Source organism: Orcinus orca, chromosome 3, assembly GCF_937001465.1.
Source record: "Orcinus orca chromosome 3, mOrcOrc1.1, whole genome shotgun sequence".
In the NCBI taxonomy this organism is placed as follows: Eukaryota; Metazoa; Chordata; class Mammalia; order Artiodactyla; family Delphinidae; genus Orcinus; species Orcinus orca.
In genome coordinates, this window is record NC_064561.1 from 155,435,265 (window position 1) to 155,453,405 (window position 18,141).

Consider the following 18,141-nt stretch of genomic DNA (forward strand, 5'->3'; position numbering starts at 1 on the left):
ATGCACTTGTAGGGGGAAGGAGCCTTTGTTAAGTCAGGCTGCCGTACTGTCAGCATTGGAAGCCTTTCGTGCACATATTTTGGTCACGCATTTCTCCCTTAAGTTAATCTAGGCAACCCTCACTGACCTCATAGCCCAGGGAACTTCAGACAAGCCAGGAGCATAAAGTTGTCTACCTGAGTTTCCTTTTCCATTTCATTTGCATCATTTCTCAGAAACAATCAGAGAAGGATGGACCCAGGAGGGACCTTGTAATCCTCCAGTCTCATATGCTCGTTAATCAGATGAGGTCTCCCTGGGACCCTGGATTCCGGATTTTGGATTCTCCATCTGGAGCAAATTCACTAGGAAGGAGCCAAGTGTAGAAAAAGGAACACTGGACTTGGCATCAGAAAATTGAGATTTGCAGCCCAGGTTTGCCACTTACCAGCTGTTTGACCTTGGACAAGTCACTTCGCCCTTTTAGACCCAGTGTGTTATCTATAAAATGAAAGCAGAGTGCACAGAGTTTTGACTTAGTAGGTGTGAAAGTTCCTGGTATGTCGTAGACTTTAAATAACTGGTTTCTTTCTTCCTTATGATTAAGATTCTTCATGTCCCCTCTTGGAAACATGGAAACATCTCTTTACAGTTGTTCATTCTGACAGAATCTGCCTGGAAATGGCTCATACAATACCTGGACATCTAGCAAACTGAAAGGTGTCAATTGGGGAACAGGAGGTTATTTTCCTGTTTCTCTTTTCCCATTAAATATAGAACCTTTTTCCCCAAAGTCTAAGGTAAATCTGCCTTGAAGAGTTTCATAAGGGATCTACAATTGTCAGTGAAGCCATTGACATCTTACAAGGTTTTTTATTCTGGCTTCACATTCATTGGCCCATGGCTTTCTTTTGTTTTCTTTTTTAATAATTATTTATTTATCTTATTTTATTTATTTGGCTGTACTGGGTCTTCGTTGAGGTACGTGGGATCTTCGTTGTGGCATGCAGGATCTAGTTCCTCGACCAGGGATCGAACCTGGGCCCCCTGCGTTGGGAATGTGGAGTCTCAACCACTGGACCACCAGGGAAGTCCTGGCTCATGGCTTTCTTGTGATGATCACAGAGTGGTTGCTGGTGAGTTAGACCAGGAGTTGCTGGCAAACTTATTCTGTAAACGGTCAGGCGGCAAATATTTTAGGACTGAGGGCCACCAATGGTCCCTTGTCACATATTCTTCTTTGTTTTGATTACAACCCTTTAAAAATATAAGAAACATTCTTAGTTCATGGACTGTACAAAAACAGACCATGGGCTGGATTTGTCCCTCAGGTCTGGTCGTAGTTTATGGAATTCTGCTCTGGACTGATGCAGCCTTCTGACCACGTCCATGAAGACTCTCTTGACGTAAGCAACTCTCGCTCAATTAGGGGCACTTAGCCTAATTCTCCTACTGAGTTCGCACAGAAATGACAGCCTCCTTTTGTCCTGCACCCCACCTGCTCCTGACCTTTCAGCCTAGTTGTCCTTGTCTAAAGGAAAGAGGGGGGCCCTTAGCACATGGGCAGTCATTGAGTTTCCATCCATCCAATGACTTTCACCTTTTAATCAGAAAGTGATTTCCTAGCTGGCTAAATTAATGCTTCCCAACATTTTCCATGTCATGGAACACTTGGAAAATGATAGTTTGTACAGCTCAAGGGTGGGGCCGGGGGAGGTGGACAGAAGAGCGTTGAACAGATGTAACTGCTCATGTCCAGAGGCATCCAGGCTTAGGAACTCCATCTGCCCCAGGAGGTCTGATGGGCTCAATGTCTCAGCAAAACTGCTAGGACTATAGCTCATCAGTTATAGGCATGGTAAGCACCGGAGTCAGACGGCCCTGTATTAAATCCTAGCTTTGCTTCTTGCTAACTATATGACCTTGCACAAGCTTTGTAACCTCCTCTGTCTTAATTTCCTCCTCTATAAAATGAAGAAAATAATAAAAGTACCTGTCTTATAATGCCTATTTTACATATAAAAATGTTCAGGTGATATATGCATGTAACTCCCTTAGCCAGCTGCTTGGTTATTAATCCTACGGAGTAGAATGCATTCTTTCTATTTTTTTTTTTTTATTTATTTTTTGGCTGCGTTGAGTCTTCGTTGCTGCGCGTGGGCTTTCTCTAGTTGCAGCGAGCGGGGACTACTCCTCGTTGCAGTGCCCAGGCTTCTCATTGCGGTGGCTTCTCTTGTTGGGGAGCATGGGCTCCAGGCGCGTGGGCTTAGTTGCTCCACAGCATGTGGGATCTTCACGGAGCAGGGATTGAACCCGTGTCCCCTGAATTGGCAGGCGGATTCTTAACCACTGTGGGTTAAGAATGGGAAGTCCCATTCTTTTCTTTTTAGTCAACAGAAATTTTGCATTAAATGAATTTCCTCTATTGAAGAAAGTCTTTACGAATGATAATAACTTCTAGCCCAAACTTTAGACCAATATTTTTATTATAGAGATTTTTTTCCAGTCTATCTTGTAAGCTGAAGCTTTTGTGGCCTGCATTTTTTGTGCCTCTATTTTTGTTGTTCAAACACACAATGCCGAGGGGTTCCTGCCAGAGATACCCAAAAGTCACTCTGATGAGTAAGAATCTGAATTCTTTCAGGTCCGTGTCCCTGTTTACTAGACAATATACTAGAGGAGCTTCTATGTCCCAGAAGTTCATATGTTTGGGTTGAACGGAGTGCCCTTAGTGCCAGCAATCGAGTCACTGGTAGCCACAATTTGCTGATGGATCTGCAGCCGAACCAGCTGTGGATAATCCACATTCAGCCATGCCTAGAGCACGTGTCCTCTATCTGCCTGGCAGCCGGCTCTTCCAGGGTCCCGTGACACAGTGCAGGCGATGGTAGTATGAAAGTAACAACGTCAGGCTGTGAAGGATCCCCTTACCAGTGAAAACCACAGGAATCCCGGGCAGGCAGAAAGGAATCAGGAAAAATTGCCTTTTGGCAAAGTGACATGGGTCAACTCTCTTGGTCTCCAAAACGGCATTCTGTGATCTGTGGTTATGGGATGGCTGGTTCGCAATGAGTCCGAAGTACAATCTTGCTTTACTATGGTCATCTGTTCATGCCTAGTACTTCAGGGGGGTGAAGAAGAAGGGGGAGACAGTTTCTTCACCTAAGATCCTAAAATTGGCTAATGGGTCAGACTTTACATATCTATAACACTTAAAGATAAAAGTGAAAAGTCTCAGGAGTCAGGAACCGCAGGCTATAGGTCCTGAAAATTGCTCTAACCAAGCAACAAAAAGAATCTGTGATAAAGATGGTTTGTGAAACTCCAAATACTATATTCTCTTTTAAAGAAAGAGTCACAAAGACATGACCATGTTAAACGGTGTGGGAAATACTCCAGTGAAGAATATGGTGTGGCTTTGTTTAACCCTGAGTTTCAAAAATGTAGTTGACCTTAGTACCTCTCTTCCCCCCCCCACCCCGCCCCACAGTGATCTGAAGTTCTTTTTGGTTGAAAGCAGCAGAAACCAATTCCAGCTAAAAAGAGCAGAAGTTCATTTTCTGGAGGAATATTGGTAGCATATAGAATTGTCAGCAAGGCTGGAGAGCCAAGCTGTTTCCTCATGTGGTTGGCCTGAGAGCTGACGAGACTTAGCCTCACTACTTAAAACTAGATCATTGTGAGGACTGGAGGTGGCCTTAGATATCAGTCAAGGGGACCTTGTGATTTCACAGAGGAGGAAGCTGAAATTGACAGGGGGAAGTAGCTTAGCCCAGGTCACCTGGCCAGGCACGGGAGAGTGAGATAACTGCTATTTTCACTACCCTACCTACTCTTCTTCACTCGAATCTTTTATTTGAGGGGGTAGGAGGTATTCCTTTAAAGCACAGCACCCCCATTACTCATGAAGAGGAGAAGCCTACATCCTGAGTGGTTGCTTGGCAACGGTGAGCTTTTCACTGGACCTCCACCTAACTCAGTGGGAGATCTTATAATTACAAAGTAGCTAAATGTATGTTTTAATTTATTTCCTACTTATTTCCAAAAAAGGAATGATTTTGGCTTAACCCATCCCTATGAAAGCAATGCTATTGGCCTTTCTTTTGAAAGTTTATAGTTTCTCATGGTTATGATTCATCTGAGGTTAGAGATTCAACAGTCCTTGTTTTTCTTTCTTCCCTCCACACTACTCCTAATCTGGAGAAAAACTACTCATCTTCAAGACTCACCTTCTCTATGAAACATATTCTACTGTTCTCTTACTCTCCTCACCTAGAATTTCCAGATAAAATACAGGACTCCCAGTTGAATTTGAATTTCAGATAAATGATGAATAATGTTTTAGTATAAGTATATTTCAAATATTGCATGAGACATACTTATACTAAAAAAGCATTGTTGTTTGTCTGAAATTCAGTTTAACCGGGGATTCTATATTTTCATTTGCTAAATCTGGCAAGCTAACCCCACCCTCAGTAAAATTGTTTCCCCTCTCTTTGGCCTCCCTTCGCTAATACCACAGACAAAGCTCTCAGCACTGTGCCTAGCTCAAAGTCAGCACTCAATGACTGGTAACCACCTTTGTTGTTACTCTATCCTGTAACCACCTTTGTTGTTACTCTATCCTGCAGGTACCCTTGCCGTAGTGCTTGTAACAGTCTAATAATTTACTACCCTTATGTGTTTCGTCTTTGCCATCTCCATCAGTCTGCTAATCTGATGTCAGGAGGAATCATGTCCTTATATCTTAGCAACATATTTGGCGCTTAATAAATGTTGAATGGAAAAAAAAAAGAAAGAAAAAAGATACTGGAACCATAGATAGCTAATATAGGAAGTAATCTAAGGAGAAAGCTGGAGCTTCATATCAAATGAATCTTATTTTTCAGTCCATCTGGCTGATAGCCTTGGGTTTAAAATCCCATGTTTGCCACTTAATACTTATATATCTTGGAAACGTTTCTTGTCATCCTCAAGATTCAGCTTCCTTTTCTGTGAAATGGGACAATACATTTTTCTCACACCACGAGACAGAGATTGCTGCTGTCTAGACCAAATGGAGAAGGACCAGAGTCTGGTGCCCCTGGTGGTTTTCAGGGGTCCCCACATGGCGTTCCCTCACCCGCCTTTAAGCCCATTCACCACGTCTATACAGTGTGAGGTGGGAGCAGAATGATCCTGAGAGAGTAAAACAGAACCTACCTTTTAAAGCACCCCTGATTTTTCCTTTACCCATTTTAGGAGAAATCCTTGTGCGTTACATACTTTCCTTCCTCCTCTCTCTTTCCCTCTTTCTCCTCCTTCCTCTCACACTTGCGTTTCTTTTTAATTTTTTCTTTTTCTGAGCAGTAACAGGACTCTCATTTTTGGTATCAAAGCAGTGTTTATTTCTTCTTTTTCCTGCCTGTGTGAGAAAAGAAAGTCCAGAGGGCTGGAGTATGTCTGTTTCCCTCATGGGGGGAGGGGAGCCCTCTCTCAGCATGTGGGTTTGTCATCAGGGTGCCTTTCCTGCCTTCCAAAGCATTTTGAATAGAATGTCAACTTTCCTTGATGACTCAGAATGATCATTATAGGTGGTGGCCTTGGAGAGTTGTAGGACCCTGAGATTTTGACTAAAATGAATTTAGAACAGGAGGAGAAAGAAAATTTCCTCGGTTAACTAAGAAGTGATTTATTGTAGTTTAATCAAAGACTTTTAGCTCCCTTGGCTAATGGAAGAATGTTTTAACCAAGAGGAGGTTTTAGGCAGGTAATTCAGTAGCTCAGAGAGACAGACTTGGTCAGGACACAATCAGTATCATTCAGTAGCAACCCCAGTTTGTAAAGCGATGATTGTGTTCTGGGTGCTGTATTTAGCCTTGAATCTCCCACCAACACAGAAAGTTCAATGCAGAGGGAAGTGGTTAAGAGCTGCTAGCTCTCAGGATACTCTTTCGGCCCAAATCTCAGCTTTGCCTCTCACCATCTGAAAGATCTTAGGAAAGATCCTTAACTGGATCTATAAGATTAGGATAATAACAGTACCTACCACATAGGGTTGTTGTGAGCATTGCATGAGATAATGCACATAAGCAAGCATGGTACAGAAGCATTTATTAAATATTAACTCTCATGATTCTCATTTCATAAATAAAGAAAACTTAGTAACTAGCGGCGCCAAGGTTGGACTTCAAATCCCATTTTTCCCCATTTTAGTACAGAGCCACTGACAAAGGAGAGAAGTGAAAGTGAAATGTGGAGGCATAATCAATGGGATCCCCCAAATAGTATCTCTAGTTAGAAGTTTCATTAGTTGTTTAGTTAGGATGTAGATTTTGCTGCTAAAACCCAAAATATCAGTGGCATAAACACAGCAAGTTCACCTTCTTATCAAAAAACAGAGTAAACAGGGCTTCCCTGGTGGCGCAGTGGTTGAGAGTCCGCCTGCCGATGCAGGGGATGCGGGTTCGTGCCCCTGGTCCGGGAGGATCCCACATGCTGTGGAGCGGCTGGGCCCGTGAGCCATGGCCGCTGAGCCTGCGCGTCCGGAGCCTGTGCTCCGCGACGGGAGCATAAGCAGTGTAAGGTGATATGGTGGCTCCCCTGTGTCAATGACCCAGACTCTTTCCTGTTGCTCTGCCATCCTCAGTATGCGACTGTTTGTCCCAACTCTGGGTACAAGGTCCACATCCAAGGCAGCAGATGAGGGGAATGGAGAGCATGAGTCTTCCTTTCAAAGAAGGGTATGACCTGAGTATTGTCCATATTATGTCCATGCACACATCCCATTGGCCATACCCAACTGCAAGAGGATGGCAAAAATATTCTCAGCAGTCATTTGCTCAGCTATTACACTAAAGTTAAAAAGGAAGGGTGGTTATGGGGTGCTTAGGTGAAATAGTTCTTCTCAATCCGTTTATTATTTGTCCTGTTTCTAAGCTAAATTGATAATCTATTCTACTCCCATTCTAGATATGCTGCTGTTTGGAATAGTTACCACTGGGGTAAATGGTTCTGTTTATCTCCCTATTAAATATCCTACATCCTTTGATTCTCCTTTTATCACTTTTTCACTGCCTTCTATTTCCTGTCTCATTACCTGTCAGTCTAGTGATTGAAGCATTCCTCTTTCCCATGCCTGCTTGGACCTTCCTCTCCAACACACACTTATACGCTTGACGCTTGCAATTTTTTTTCCTAGATAGAATTATATGTAATATGAAAGGAAACTGGTTTGAGTGAAGGCTAACTTATCATAACTTTGGTATTAAGTCTTTGTTGTCTATTCAGTGGTGCTGCTGGCTTGCCTCCTGCTTCTCAGTCATGCTAGAAAACCTGACATCACTGAGAAAGGAGGTGTCTCTGTATTAGAAGAAGAGAGAAAGGGGAAAAAAGACCAGTGATGGGGGAGAATTAAACAATCAGAAAACTATAGTCATCTAGGGAATTTTGCCAAGAAAACAAAAACAAAACCCCCCAAACCTAGCACTTAAGAATAAAAAGATGAAGCAGATAAGAAATATAGCAGAAGCAAATATGGGAAAGACCAACAAGAATTCAGGGATCAAAAGCAGCTTTCTTAAGTTAAAATAAATAAATAAATAAATAAATAAATAAATAAATAAATATATATATATATATATATATATATTGCCTGAGTGTGGATGTCTGGAGTGCCCATCGCTAGCACGTTTTGTTCTGATTTAAGGCACCATTTGAGGGTGGGGAAGAGCCTCCAGTTTGTTAAGACTGTGGTTAATTAAAGTTGGGGACTCAGAATCTGGAGTTAGTATGCAGCTCATCCTCCTGCAAACTGAAAAGAAGGGCATTAGGATGCTGGTCACCCTGGACTCTGGCGAGGAGGAAAGGGGAGCTGAATGCTGGTCTTCACGCAGACCATTCTAATGACAAATCCTCTTTGTAATGGTCCATTTACATGTTAGAAGATCTAAAAGGCAGGAAGCATAGAAATGGGCTTTGAATTTTCTTCCTTAGACTTTGTTTCCAATTAATCTTTCTGAGACAAGAATCGCAATCCCACCACAAACTGTTCTGAAGCTTTCAAGAGCAGGTTTTGCTACTTCGGACAAGATGCTAACATACTAAAAAGGAAGAAAACAACTTAGTGTTTGGTTGGATATCCACCCCCAACCCCCCAACTATGAAAACAACTGCTCCATCTCCATAAAAGGGCAGTAAACAATTTTTATTTAAAGTAGACTTTTGGCAGCTTTCTTAGAATCACAGGACGGCAGAGGATTGCCCAGACTTTTTAGAAATGAGGAAACTGAGGCCCAGAGAGGCCAAGCATTCTCAGAAGGTTGCTCAGCAAATGAGCGGCAGAGTGGGGACTAAAACTGTCTCCCGCTCCCTCACCACGCCATGCTGCCACTTCTTCACAGAATTTATCTTTAATGAAGAAAATAAGTAGCCTCCTAAGCCTGATTAGTTGTTGTTTTTTTTTTAAAGATTTCTAAGGAAAACATGCATTTTCTTTACGGAGAGTGGAAAGGTTTTGTATTCAAAGAAAAACAAGACAACACAGAGAAGTGTCCCTTCATCCTAAGTGGAGGCGGTTGGGTAGTATCCCAAAGGAAATAAGAGGTTGTCTCTTGCTCCAAAGAGTCTTTCCAATCTCTCTTGCCTCTGGCCTGAAAACTCCCCTATTATTATTTCCTGAGGCAGAGATATTTAATAGATGATTGTTTCTCCATCACACTGTAGTTAAAAAGCAAACATTACCTGAGAAGAAAACCCCCTGCAAAGATCAGCTGTTAATATTCACCAGCACTGGCTTCAATCTTTTCTGAGGTCATGGAATAGTTCAAAATCTGCTGAAATCTATGGCTCTTTTCCATAAAAATGCACATGCAAAATTACAGTATCTTAGGGTCTTCACTGCCCTCTGAAGCCCATCTTTGGAACCAGGAGAAGGATTCCTGTCTTTAAGTAAATTAGCTTCTCCTATTAGCTGGTTGGTCTTAACTAGCGGAGTCTAATGGGTATGGAACTAACTTTCCATGGGAGAGAAAAAGAGCCCCAAAGTTGCTGCCCTGAAAGGGTGAGCAACCAAGATAGAGAGTCCTCGGCAAGCTTGAGGGAAGGGGACAAAAGGGAAAAATGAAAGAGAAGTTTCTCAGGGGAGTTTGGAGAGAAGCCAAAGATAAACTCTTCGACTTCCTCACCTTGTCTTTTGTTGGCCATAATTATGATTTCCAGGCCTATTTAACTTACTTAGATGACCTCTGTAATTATTCCAAAGCCACACATCTTCCTGGAATCCTTCCCCAAGACGTACTGACTCTCAAAGGCAGCCTGGGCTCCTGAATAAGATGTCGAGCTGAGAGCAGAGTCCTTGTTTCCTGGTACTTTGCCATCTTATGCTGCTCATGGAACTTTTGGACCCCAAAAGGGGTGGGAAGTTCCTACAATAAGCTATGGGGAGATGATACATCACCAAAACCTAGACATGATCTTGGCAAGCACGCCAGGTAGGGATGTATTGATAAACATCAAAAGAGGTTGTGAATTCCAAGAAAGAAAGTGAATTGGAGTAACTCCCGTGAGTCAATTTTTTTTTTTTTTTTTTTTTTTTTAAAGATACAGTGTGATTTGTAATGCTCAGCGGGACATGGTTGAGTAATGCGTCTGGGCTCCTGTGAAGAGCGGGAAGCCACAGAGAAGGACCTGAGCTCCCGGGACACATAGGTGCCGTAGAGTCCACAGCAGTTCCAAAGAAGTGAGTCCAGGATGGAACTTGGGTGCTGAGCAGCCATTTCAAAAACTGTGAAAAGTTGCAGCCAGTCCTGGGCTGTTTCTCAGAACTTCACTGCCTCCATTTTGTTTAATGGCCATGTTCTCGCAGACTGGGAATTCTTATAACAAGAAAGGGAGAATGTGGGAATTCCAGTTAAAAGCAACTAGGATATAGGGTCGGATAGTGGGAAGCCAGGTGATTGGCTGCATCTAGTCAGAATGGCCCAAGAGCATTTGAGCATAATGTTCTATGATCAGTACTGCCTGATGAGTAGCCAATAGCCCCATGTGGCTGTTAGCACTTGAAATGTAGCTAGTGCAACTAAGGAACTGACTTTTACATTTTATTTAATTTTAATTGATTTAATTTAAATAACTACACCTAGCTAGTGGCTCCTATCTTGGACAGCTCTAATCTGGACCTAGGGCAAGAACAAGTCAACATTGGCCCACACCCTTGAGCAGCTTCTGCTGGAGTTAAAATCTGCTTTTATCCATTTCTCCATCCATTCATTCGTCAGGCATGTCTGGCCCTGCAGAGGTTCTAGTAGCCTGTAGCCACTGGGGCTTCTAGAATGGAGTCAGGAAGCTCATCTCTAGCTCACCTGTTATACTCCCCTACAAACTGAGGGAGCCTCTTTTGTCTGTACCTTGATCAGGATACTGATGACTGTGGGTCAGGGTACTTCTCCATTCTACCTCCATCTCACCTCTCTGAGAATACATCAGCCTTGATTCTCCTCCCTTGCCTGTGAAGTTGCTTGTCTTTCTTTTTACCACTGGCATTAACTTATTGACATTTCTCTCTATGTCTGTTTGTAAAATGGTCGTTTTAGGTGTTCTCCAAGAGTACAGGGAGGCTAGAGTGAAACCTACAAATAATTATGAAGCTTCTGGTGAGAAGAACAAATTGTTTAAGTTGGAAATGATGCTCGAGTTGATGAAGTTCAACTTCCTTGTTGCTCTGAAGAGGAAAACCATGAAACCAATGATTTGAGTGAAAAAGAGGCTACCATTCAGGCATCCACTTATTTGACAATACTTATGTGCCAGGTAGTGATGCAGCTGCTGGGGTACAGAAGTGAAGAAGAAAAAGAGTATCTGTCCTCACAGAACCCATTTCATTGTGGGGATGATGGACAATAGGCCAGCAATCTAACAAATAGATAATAAAATGTCAGAGAAAAGTGCTACCAAAATAAAGCAGAGTCAGGCTATAGAGTCGTGAGAAGTGCTGTTTTAGATGGGATGGCCAGGAAAGTCCTCTCAGAGGGGGTGATGTTTGAGTTGAGACATGGACAAAGTTAGGAATTGAGCCATGTGACTCGTGGTGGGGAGTGCAAATCGAGGCACAGAGGAAATAGCCAAGTCCTGAAGCTGGAGTGTGTTTGGCTGGTCTGAGGGACAGGAAAGAGGTAGCGGAGTGAGTCAGGGGGAGGAGATGAGTCAGAGAGGGGCCAGGGGCCAGAGCCTGGAGGGCCTTTTAGGTCATGGTATGGACTTGGTTGTATTCTTGGATTTATTCTAAGTGCAATGGGATGCCATTGTGGATCCTTTCCTCATGTCAGTTCCAACTCACTCATTAGATTAGGAGTTGCAACTTTAAATGCCTAATGAGAGGTAATGAGAGTACAGGTAATGAGAGTGCAGGTAATTGAGAATGCATGTCCTGTGGGTGGCGGTCACTGTTCAGCTCCAGGTTGTCATGGCCTTGCAGTAGTGCAAGACCAGTGCTTTTAGAGGTCATTCTTGATAAATGAAAATATGGACACAGAAATGTTCATGTGAAAGATTTCAATTTTTATATACTGCAAAAAATTCACATTAAATATGCAAACACACATACACACACACACACACACACACACACACACACACAGAGTACAGGCCAAAGAAAATATATCTGCAGAAAATATCCACCAGTCTGGGTGTTCTGCATTAGACAATCATGTTCAGGGAGTTTGGATTTTCAGCTAAAGCACATGTGAGAAAGAAAATTCCAAATGATGCTGAAACAAAATCACTAGAGGCTGTGGAATAACAGCCAGTGTAATTTCTACTGTATGAGCCTAACTAGGGAGGGCAAAATCTACTTTTGCAGAGTGATCCTTCCTGTTGGGCTGTAGATAGTTGGACTAGACCATTGCTTTCTCTATAACACTGAGACAAAAAGGGATAAGCTTAAAAAAAAGTGTATTAAAAAAAACATTGTGGAATCCTGCACCCTGTGGAACAAAAACCACATTCACAGAAAGATAGATCAGATGAAAAGGCAGAGGGCTATGTACCAGATGAAGGAACAAGATAAAACGCCAGAAAAACAACTAAATGAAGTAGAGATAGGCAACCTTCCAGAAAAAGGATTCAGAATAATGATAGTGAAGATGATCCAAGACCTCGGAAAAAGAATGGAGGCAAAGATCGAGAAGATGAAAGAAATGTTTAACAAAGACCTAGAAGAATGAAAGAACAAACAAACAGAGATGAACAATACAATAACTGAAATGAAAACTACACTAGAAGGAATCAATAGCAGAATAACTGAGGCAGAAGAACGGATAAGTGACCTGGAAGACAGAATGGTGGAATTCACTGCTGTGGAACAGAATAAAGAAAAAAGAATGAAAAGAAATGAAGACAGCCTAAGAGACCTCTGGGACAACATTAAACACAACAACATTCACATTATAAGGTTCCCAGAAGGAGAAGAGAGAGAGAAAGGACCAGAGAAAATATTTGAAGAGATTATAGTCGAAAATTCCCAAACATGGGAAAGGAAATAGCCACCCAAGTCCAGGAAGCACAGCGAGTCCCATACAGGATAAACCCAAGGAGAAACACGCTGAGACACATAGTAATCAAATTGGCAAAAATTAAAGACAAAGAAAAATTATTGAAAGCAGCAAGGGAAAAATGACAAATAACATACAAGGGAACTCCCATAAGGTTAACAGCTGATTTCTCAGCAGAAACTCTATAAGCCAGAAGGGAGTGGCATGATATACTTTAAGTGATGAAAGGGAAAAACCTACAGCCAAGATTACTCTACCCGGCAAGGATCTCATTCAGATTCAGAGGAGAAATCAAAAGCCTTACAAAAAAGCAAAAGCTAAGAGAATCCAGCAGCACCAAACCAGCTCTACAACAAATGCTAAAGGAACTTCTCTAAGTGGGAAACACAGAGAAGAAAAGGACCTACAAAACCAAACCCAAAACAATTAAAAAAATGGTCATAGGAACATACATATCGATAATTACCTTAAAAGTGAACGGATTAATTGCTCCAACCAAAAGACACAGGCTTGCTGAATGGATACAAAAACAAGACCCATATATATGCTGTCTACAAGAGACCCACTTCAGACCTAGGGACACATACTGACTGAAAGTGAGGGGATAGAAAAACATATTCCATGCAAATGGAAATCAAAAGAAAGCTGGAGTAGCTATACTCATGTCAGATAAAATAGATTTTAAAATAAAGAATGTTACAAGATACAAGGAAGGACACTACATAATGATCAAGGGATCAATCCAAGAAGAAGATATAACAATTATAATTATATATGCACCCAAAATAGGAGCACCTCAATACAAAAGGCAACTGCTAATAGCTATAAAAGAGGAAATCGACAGTAACACAATAATAGTGGGGAACTTTAACACCTCACTTACACCAATGGACAGATTATCCAAAATGAAAATAAATAAGGAAACACAAGCTTTAAATGACACAATAGATCAGGTAGATTTAATTGATATTTATAGGACATTCCATCCAAAGCCAGCAGATTACACTTTCTTCTCAAGTGCGCATGGAACATTCTCCAGGATAGATCACATATTGGGTCACAAACTAAGCCTCAGTAAATTTAAGAAAAATGAAATCATATCAAGAATCTTTTCTGACCACAACACTATGAGATTAGAAATCAATGATGGGAAAAAACCGTAAAAAACACAAACACATAGAGGCTAAACAATACATTACTAAATAATGAAGAGATCACTGAAGAAATCAAAGAGGAAATCAAAAAATACCTAGAGACAAATGACAATGAAAACACGACAACCCAAAACCTATGGGATGCAGCAAAAGCAGTTCTAAGAGGGAAGTTTATAGCTATACAAGGCTACCTCAAGAAACAAGAAAAATTTCAAGTAAACAACCTAACCTTACACCTAAAGGAACTAGAGAAAGAAGAACAAGCAAAACCCAAAGTTAGCAGAAGGAAAAAAATCATAAAGGTCAGAGCAGAAATAAACGAAATAGAAACAAAGAAAACAATAGCAAAGATCAATAAAACTAAAAGCTTGTTCTTTGAGAAGATAAACAAAATTGATAAACCATTAGCCAGAGTCATCAAGAAAAAGAGGGAGAGGACCCAAATCAATAAAATTAGAAATGAAAAAGGAGAAGTTAAAACAGACACTGCAGAAATACAAAGCATCCTACGAGACTACTACAAGAAACTCTATGCCAATCAAATGGACAACCTGGAAGAAATGGACAAATTCTTAGAAAGGTATAACTTTTCAAGACTGCACCAGGAAGAAAGAGAAAATATGAACAGACCAATCACAAGTAATGAAATTGAAACTGTGATTAAAAATCTTCCAACAAACAAAAGTCCTGGACCAGATGGCTTCACAGGTGAATTGTATCAAACAGTTAGAGAAGAGCTAAAACCCATCCTTCTCAAACTCTTCCAAAACATTTCAGAGGAAGGAACACTCCCAAACTCATTCTATGAGGCCACCATCACCCTGATACCAAAATCAGACAAAGATACTACACAAAAAGAAAATTACAGACCAATATCACTGATGAATATAGATGCAAAACTCCTCAACAAAATACTAGCAAACAGAATCCAACAACACATTAAAAGGGTCATACACCACAATCAAGTGAGATTTATCTCAGGGATGCAAGGATTCTTCAATATACGAAAATTAATCAATGTGATACACCATGTTAACAAATTGAAGAATAAAAACCATATGATCATCTCAATAGAGGCAGAAAAAGCTTTTGACAAAATTCAACACCTATTTATGATAAAAACTCTCCAGAAAGTGGACATAAAGGGAACCTACCTCAACATAATAAAGGCCATATATGACAAACCCACAGCAAACATCATTCTCAATGGTGAAAAACTGAAAGCATTTCCTCTAAGATCAGGAATGAGACATGGATGTCCACTCTCACCACTATTGTTCAAAATAGTTTTGGAAGTCCTAGCCATGGCAATCAGAGAAGAAAAAGAAATAAAAGGAATACAAATCAGAAAAGAAGTAAAACTGTCACTGTTTGCAGATGACATGATACTATACATAGAGAATCCTAAAAATGCCATCAGAAAACTACTAGAGCTAATCAATGAATTTGGTAAATTTGCAGGATACAAAATTAATGCCCAGAAATCTCTTGCATTCCTATACACTAATGATGAAAAATCTGAAAGAGAAATTATGGAAACACTCCCATTTACCACTGCAACAAAAAGAATAAAATACCTAGGAGTAAACCTACCTAGGGAAACAAAAGACCTGTATGCAGAAAACTATAAGACACTGATGAAAGAAATTAAAGATGATACCAACAGATGGAGAGATATACCATGTTCTTGGGTTGGAAGAATCAATATTGTGAAAATGACTGTACTACCCAAAGCAATCTACAGATTCAGTCCAATCCCTATCAAATTACCAATGGCATTTTTTACAGAACTAGAACAAATCATCTTAAAATTTGTATGGAAACACAAAAGACATTGAATAGCCAAAGCAGTCTTGAGAGATAAAAACGGAGCTGGAGGAATCAGACTCCCTGACTTTAGACTATACTACAAAGCTACAGTAATCAAGACATTATGGTACTGGCACAAAAACAGAAACATAGATCAATGGAACAAGATAGAAAGCACAGAGATAAACCCACGCACCTATGGTCAACTAATCTATGACAAAGGAGGCAAGGATATACAATGGAGAAAAGACAGTCTCTTCAATAAGTGGTGCTGGGAAAACTGGACAGCTACATGTAAAAGAATGAAATTAGAACACTCCCTAACACCATACACGAAAATAAACTCAAAATGGATTCGAGACCTAAATGTAAGACTGGACACTATAAAACTCTTAGAGGAAAACATAGGAAGAACACTCTTTGACATAAATCACAGCAAGATCTTTTTTGATCCACCTCCTAGAGTAATGGAAATAAAAACAAAAATCAACAAATGGGACCTAATGAAACTTAAAACTTTTGCACAGCAAAGGAAACCATAAACAAGACGAAAAGACAACCCTTAGAATGGGAGAAAATATTTCCAAAGGAATTAATGGACAACGGATTAATCTCCAAAATATATAAAGAGCTCATGCAGCTCAATATTAAAGAAACAAACAACCCAATGCAAAAATGGGCAGAAGATCTAAATAGACATTTCTCCAAAGAAGACATACAGATGGCCAAGAAGCACATGGAAAGCTGCTCAACATCACTAATTATTAGAGAGAGGCGAATCGAAACTACAATGAGGGGCTTCCCTGGTGGTGCAGTGGTTGAGAGTCCGCCTGCCGATGCAGGGGACATGGGTTCATGCCCCGGTCTGGGAAGATCCCACATGCCGCGGAGCGGCTGGGCCCGTGAGCCATGGCTGCTGAGCCTGCGCTTCCGGAGCCTGTGCTCCGCAACGGGAGAGGCCACAACAGTGAGAGGCCCGTGTAACACACACACACACACACTCACACACACACAAAAAAACCCACTACAATGAGGTATCATCTCACACCAGTTAGAATGGGCATCACCAGAAAATCTACAAACAGCAAATGCTGGAGAGGGTGTGGAGAAAAGGGAACTCTTTTGCACTGTTGGTGGGAATGTAAATTGATACAACCACTATGGAGAACCGTATGGAGGTTCCTTAAAAAACTAAAAATAGAATTACCATATGATCCAGCAATCCCACTACTGGGCATATACCCAGAGAAAACCATAATTTAAGAAGACACATGCACCCCAATGTTCATTGCAGCGCTATTTACAGTAGCCAGGTCACGGAAGCAACCTAAATGCCCATCGACAGACAAATGGATAAAGAAGAAGTGGTACATATATACAATGGAATATTACTCAGCTATAAAAAGGAACAAAACTGAGTCATTTGTTGAGACGTGGATGGATCTAGAGACTGTCATACAGAGTGAAGTAAGTCAGAAAGCGAAAAACAAATATCGTTTATTAACGCATGTATATGGAACCTAGAAAAATGGTACAGATGAACCGCTTTGCAGGGCTGAAGTTGAGACCCAGATGTAGAGAACAAACGTATGGACACTTAGGGGGGAAAACCACGGTGGGGTGGGGATGGTGGTGTGCTGAATTGGGCGATTGGGATTGACATGTATACACTGATGTGTATAAAATTGATGACTAATAAGAACCTGTTCTATAAAAAAACAGACAAACAAAAAAAAAAGAACTAATACTAAACTTTCTTTGGGTTATTTGTATGAAAATATATTAATATAAATGTTTCAGACATTACATGAAATTTCTAAAAATCTTAAGAAAAGAACTGAATTGTAGTGATGCTTGCACAACTTTGTAAATTTACTAAAAAGCATTGAATTTTATGCTTAAACTAGATGAATTTTATGATATGTAAAGTATACTTCAATAAAGTTGCTTTTGAAAATGCAAAAGGAAAAAAAAAGCAACAGGGCTGGTACTGAAGTTCTTAGGGGAAACGATACCTATTGAGAAGATCAAGTGATATGATGCCTAAAGGATTATTAAATAACAGTAAGTTATAATCAAAAAAACCCCCAAAAAACATTGGAAGGCTATGGGCACAAATAAATCCAAAGAAATCAAATTCCAGAGAGGGTGAATCCTTCCCAGGAGAGAAGAGATGGGGGCCTCTAGGGACATTTGTAAGTGTGAGAGTGGTGGGGGGACATGAACAGAGTGGCTCTGGGGCAAGTAGAAGCTAGGAGACTTTCTAACAGACATATAGGCTGCCATGATAGGCTGCAATTTGCAGGAACCCCAGCTTCAGGACTAATTCTCTCCATTTGTCAATGCTACTGCATGGGATCTTGCTGAATGTGTGACAGTGCCAGAGGCTGAGGGCTGGGGTGGAAAGGCAGAGAGAGAATTCTACAATTTCAGCCCAGAGAAAATCAAGGCTTCTGGTCCGGAGCCCTATACCATCTCCACTGGGAAAGACTGTTGTGTTGAGGGTGGAACTCCCCTCCCCCACTCCCTGTCCTTCCCTGTAAATTTAGCACAGAATTTTTTTTTAGATGTTGTACCCTATCGTTTCAAACCCAAAACCCAAGCAAGTCTCCTATACTTTTACGTGTCCATGATTACAGCTTTAGAGCTTTACAAGAATATTTCTGTTTTTT

General features: G+C 40.9%; 1 long non-coding RNA gene across 1 annotated transcript; it reads left to right on the forward strand.

The window, feature by feature from the left end:
- Nucleotides 1-1,041: 1,041 nt before the first annotated feature.
- Nucleotides 1,042-10,586, forward strand: LOC125964031 (uncharacterized). Its single transcript, XR_007476542.1, has 3 exons — nucleotides 1,042-1,115; nucleotides 1,311-1,385; nucleotides 10,551-10,586. It is a non-coding gene; the product is annotated as an uncharacterized LOC125964031 (long non-coding RNA).
- The last annotated feature ends 7,555 nt before the right edge of the window (nucleotides 10,587-18,141 follow it).